The sequence below is a fragment of the Pinus tabuliformis genome, chromosome 2_2, assembly GCF_031772625.1.
Source record: "Pinus tabuliformis cultivar Carrire ecotype Pingquan chromosome 2_2, CPIR1, whole genome shotgun sequence".
NCBI classification, from domain to species: Eukaryota; Viridiplantae; Streptophyta; class Pinopsida; order Pinales; family Pinaceae; genus Pinus; species Pinus tabuliformis.
In genome coordinates, this window is record NC_142300.1 from 493898226 (window position 1) to 493904369 (window position 6144).

At 41.3% G+C, this 6144-nt stretch overlaps 1 pseudogene; it reads right to left on the reverse strand.

Moving 5' to 3' along the window:
* Positions 1-3789: 3789 nt before the first annotated feature.
* LOC149193530 (OVARIAN TUMOR DOMAIN-containing deubiquitinating enzyme 2 pseudogene) lies at positions 3790-4377 on the reverse strand (annotated as a pseudogene).
* Between the last annotated feature and the right edge of the window lie 1767 nt (positions 4378-6144).

The following is a 6144-nucleotide window of genomic DNA, read 5'->3' on the forward strand; positions in this document are numbered from 1 at the left end:
TTGAAAATGATTTTTCATCTATTTTTACTACTGATTATGTCAAGGAACCACAGAATCCATTGCAAAATCCTGATTCTGAGTTAAATTTGGGAAATATTTCTCGAACAGTTCCTATTGACATTTCAGTTAAACCTGGAATTGTTGAAAACATTCATATAGGTGCCTCCTGTACGGAAAATGAACTCCAAACTTATAAGGCCCTATTTCAAGAATTCCGCGACGTGTTTTCCTGGTCATATGAAGAAATGCTAGGAATTGATCCAGCAATTGTTGTTCATGAAATCAAAACTTACCTGGATGCTAAACCCGTCCGGCAACGTTTGCATCAGATCCACCCGCGAAAAGCTGTTGCTATTAAAGCAGAAGTTGAAAAATTACTTAAAGCAGGTTTCATTTATCCAATTCCCTTAACGGATTGGGTATCAAATATTGTTCCTGTTAACAAAAAACAAGGAACGATAAGAATATGTATCGATTATAGGGATATTAATCGAGCCTGTCCCAAAGACAATTACCCAACTCCCTATATCGATCAAATCATTGATGATTGTGCCGGCAGTGAAATTTTCTCCTTTATGGATGGTTTTTTCGGGTTACAATCAAATCAACATTCTACCTGCTGATCAACCAAAAATGGCTTTTATTTGTCCATGGGGGACATTTTCTTATTGCAAATTACCTTTTGGGTTAAAAAATGCCGGAGCAACTTTTCAAAGAGCTATGTCTTACGCGTTTCATGACATCAAGCACATTGTGCAACCTTATCTCGATGATTTACCTACCTATTCACTACGTAGAGCCGATCATCTCACTCATTTACGAGTAATCTTTATGAGATGTAGGCATTATCGAATTAGGTTGAATCCACACAAATTTGTTTTCTGTATAGAAACAGGTCGTTTACTGGGATTTGTTGTTTCGAAAGCTGACATTCGTGTCGATCCCTCGAAGGTTGAAGCTATTGTCAAATTGCCTCCTCCTTCGACTCTTCGCCAACTCCAAAGTTTGCAAGGGAAAGCAAACTTTTTACGTCGATTCATTCCTAACTACGCCGAGATAACAAAGGGTTTTACCAGGTTGTTGAAATAGAATACTCCATTCTTTTGGGATGAGATAGCTGACAAATCTTTTGATGCACTTAAACACGTGTTGACCCATGCACTGTTATTGCATCCTCCCAACTACAACCAGGATTACTTCTTGTATCTCGCTGCCTCTCATTCCACCATCGGAATGGTGTTAGTTCAGGAAGATGAATTCGGTAGTGAACATGTGATTTACTACCTTAGTCGAACTTTGAATCTAACTAAGTTAAAATATTCACATGTGGAGAAATTGGCCTTGGCAGCTGTTCAAGCTGTCCAAAGATTTCGTCATTACATCTTACTACGCAAAACTACCGTAATTTCTGACTGTAACCCTATGATCTATATTTTGACCAAACAATTGCTAGGGGGCAAGTATTCCAAATGGATTGTTATCCTGCAAGAATTTGACTTGGAATTTGAAAAATCTAAGTCAAAGAAATCTTTAGTTTTTGCGGAACTGATGTGTGACTTCCCACGTGCTGATACTGAAACTGTGGCAGAGGATCCCATTGCGGACGAATCCTTGTTTCTTATCAGCACTCTTGATCCATGGTATGGAGATATCATAGTTTATCTCCAAACCCAATCTTTTCGGCCTGAAATTTCACAATCTCAGCGACAGAAAATACGTTTCCAATCCCAACAATACAAGATTATTGGAGATACACTCTATCATCGTGGGGCGGACTCTGTTTTCCGACGTTGTTTAACTCATGAGGAAGTTGAAAAGGTTTTAAATGACTGTCACTTTGGAGCGTGTGGCGGTCATATGTCTGGGTATGCCACAGCCCAAAAGATATTGCGCGCTGGCTATTTCTGGTCGTCTTTGTTTAAAGATTGTATTGACGCGGTCTGAAAATGCCACAATTGTCAAATTTTTGATCGAAAGATGTGTGCTCCACCTGCTCCTCTCCACCCTATAATTGTTATCGGTCCTTTTGCAAAGTGGGGTATCGACTCCAAATGTTGAAGTATGGAATGTAAGCCTTGTAAAGGCATTTGAAAGTTCGTGGTGATCTTAAAACCACTTTGTAATGGTTTATGGTCAGCCTGAAACCATCTTTTGTCATTGTAATGTGATGGTTGGTGGTGAGCCAGAAACCATCTATAGAGTCTTTGTGGCTGAAGTGCTTTTGTGACCAGCTTGCCTTTGTGGCAAAATCACCTCTGTGGCTTGAGGTGCCTTTGTGGCCAGGTGTACACGAGAGCTTTGTGCTCAATTGAACAGGTGGACTGCAGAACACCTGGCTCGAACTCAGATGATTTTTTAATTTTCTGAGTAGAAGGGGATTGGCGCGCTTTTCGCGCTGATAGTAGCGCTAGGAAGCGCAACTGGTGTGTTTGTTAGGCCACTAATTGCACCACCGCACCAAAATAATAGACTAGAGCGGAATTTTACAGAAAAATCGCGCCAATTCACCTTTAAGGGGATCCGCGGGAATCCTCATCTTCATTTGACGATTTGCGAGAGGAGGCAGATCGGAGAAGTTGTGGATCTGTATGAGGGAGGCAGATTGTGTTTTGGAGGTTCTGTACATGCAATTCACCTGATGGTGGTGGATTTGACTATCATGACAAGTAGTCATTAAGGGGGGGAGTTAGAAATAATTAATTCCTACTTGTCTATGGTTGTAATTCTCTATGTGAATAACTTCTTATCTGTTCAAATAACTTCTTGGAACTCTATGCTTAACCTGTCATTCGTTAGAGTTGCAAATTCTAACAAAATAAATCTACCTACATTGAGTTAGCTAGGCTCAATAAGGCTCAATAATATATAAACATGATTCCAAGAAAATACAACATAAACTCTTCAAATTTAATTTCTCTATCTCTGCCCATAGATGATTATTTTTTAAACATACCAGCAGCCATTTTTCACCAACAATACCTGTGAGGGGTCTATTGATAAAGAAACAGATTGACGACTTTTCACCTGGACTCAATGCAGTGCATTCAAACACTAATGACCCAGATATAGGCACACAGCCACACGAAGAGAACATAATTTTCCCTTCAAGAGTAATAATCTAGGACTGCACGGTCCAATCCTCCGCCGCGTTTCAATATCCACTCCCCTGGCAACATAATGCCACTTCCCTTGCTCACAGTATCAAGGCTTGGTAATTGCTTCCAAGCATGCTTCCTCATACTCGCTGACGTACTGCAACAACTAATATCCATTGTCCAGCTAATCTCCTTGCAATTGAACATGCAGGCTTGTCTCCACAATCTATACACTGGACACATACAAACTTGATCATCCTCCAATTTTTGACGTAACTGTCATGTCTTCTCATATCTGGTAATAAATCATTCCTGCAAATAGATTTGTCTATTGTTGGAATGGCAAATTCCAACATAGATTTACACTGGTGACACTAGTTTGCCAGGCTAAATGTCACAACAATCTAATTCTTTTAACCAGATTTACATAAATGCATTTACATGTTAAGTTGATCAGTTCTCAACATGAAGCAGAATAACTTACGAAGACAATTTATTTCATCAAAGGAGATATGTTGAAACTTTTAGTTTCATCTTTACCCAATATAGAAACATAATCACATCAAGGCTTCCACACCTGCAGAAGACCCAACAAACCTCCATACACAGACTCCATCGGTCCACACCATTGGAAATCCAATCCTCTTTCGCTTGCAACTCGACACAAAATTCACAAGCAATTATGGATTTGTTTTTAATATGCCCAAGCATAAACTACTTTATACTTAGCTGGAACTCTTGCAGAAACTTGCTTTGAACCAACCCGTCGCCCTGCATGACTTGTAGCTACACCACAGAAAACGATGCATGTCATGGTTCCCAAAAAAAAATACTGGAGATCCGCAATCGAAATATTGCTTCCCATCACAGCCTGCCATCGCCACATGCAACATGTTTCCATGTTTCTTCTCTTATCCAGGCCATCGTAAATCAGCATGACTCGTTCTGTGTAGCCTTTTCCCTGGCGATACAGGTCGCAACGGGATGATTGGACATCGTATGCTGCAATTTCACGACCATAATAATCTGCTAAAATTGCCAGCTCAATGGCACCACCCCATTTTTCAGAATCCAGTATCCATGCACAATACTCTTCATTTGGCTTTCCCAAGAATGCCTCATTATAATGCACAGTATCACTTCCAACTGCTGTGGCAATTACCTGTCTCAATTCTGAAGATTTGTTCTTGTCGTTTTCCATTACATAACCGACTGCATTGAAGAGACAACTGTTGTCTGCTGGAATGACTCTTTTCACAACCACTCCTTCATCCATTTTGTAAAAAAATAATCCTGAAAGCACAGGAGCCAAAAAAAAATTCAGAATGGTAATTCACAAACAGTATTGAGCATGGGCACTTACATCTCTTGCGCTTCCACTTCCAACTCTGTACATTTCATTGAATCCTCTACCTACTGGAATGTTGCGGGAATATATAGCGGAGCATCCAGGTTCAAACCGGAACCTCCTCTCAAGGCAAGAGAGCCATAGATTTCTTCAAACGATAAATCGACTACGGCCTTGCTGCCACGTGATCTCTATTGCGACCACCTACAACCTCGACCAATAGCTCTTCAGGCTCAGCCACCCTAACTACGAGCTTGTGCACAGATCAGCTCACCACGTTCTGGTTTGCACATGGCAAGACCACAGCCTTATAGCCCTCCACACCACACTATACATAACACCCAGCCAGGACACCGGAAATGCCAAAGCGAGGGAGCTCATCTGCCGAGATATCAATGAAATCACTGCAAAAAATAAATGAACTCCACAGTCCTCCAACCATTCGAATCATCGCCCCAAATCGATGATGATGAGTCCACACTCCACAAAAAAAAATCCGCCATTCTACACTCGTTATTTCTCCACATCTGATGTGTTTTACAAGTTTTCCTTTCAATCCCAACAGAAGCCAAACAATGTAGTATATCTCACCAGTTCTTTGCAACAGGCTCAACAAACAGTGACTACATTAACAAGTAGCGAGTCAATCTAGCTCATATTCGTAGTGGGGGAATTTAACTGAAGGATTCGTATGGGGTCACAGAATTTCTCTTTTCCAAACCGGTTGAACTGAAGGCCGCGCCTCTCCCTTGGCTATTTCGGCGAGAGCATTCATGAACTGAATGAAGCACCAGCATTACTCACCGTGTGATTGACATGCATTGCAAATATGAAACCTCTGCCTCTCAGGCGCGTCCCCTGAATATGAATGACACGTATGCAATCCTCTGGTATTCTACAGCACTAGAACCAAAGTCTCGCCAGACGCACCAATAATCATGCAGATCCGATCAGATTTAGGCTCAGCCTTTCGTCTCCTTCAACCACGAGAGGAAGAAAAAAAAAAGGAATTTCTCTGTCGAATGCCTCTGCACTTTCCACGCAGCTGCACTTTCGCCTTTCATTCGTGGTCCAGCTCCACGCAGTTAACGCAGCAGCGAGTATTCAAGCAGTTGCTCCTCAGGTAGGCAGCGCTCCTCAGATGGACAAACCCAAAACAAAATAAACTGCAAACAAACTCTTTATCTGCTATTTCCCTCAGCCCACGAGGGGCCGAGGCCCAGGCCCTTACGGGCTCTGAAGCTCTGATACCAAGATAAAATAGCACACACACACTCAATATATTCTTATTATCTTGCATCAAGGAAATTACACACATATTTATACAAGCAAAAGTATCAAGATAGGAATTCTATCTTAGACGTACAGTAGTGTGGTTGAGAGATTCTCTCAACCGCACACTAAACTAGGAGAAACTATATTCTATCTAATTCCTATTATGTAGGAACAAACTCCTCAAATAGAGAATTACAACCATAGACAAGTAGGAATTAATTATTTCTAACTTTGACGCGGTCTGAAAATGCTACAATTGTCAAATTTTTGATCGAAAGATGCGTGCTCCACCTGCTCCTCTCCACCCTATAATTGTCGTCGGTCCTTTTGCAAAGTGGGGTATCGACTTTATTACATGTAACCCTCACTCGGTCAGGGGGCATGCATATATCATCCTTGCGGTAGATTATTTTACCAAGTGGGCTG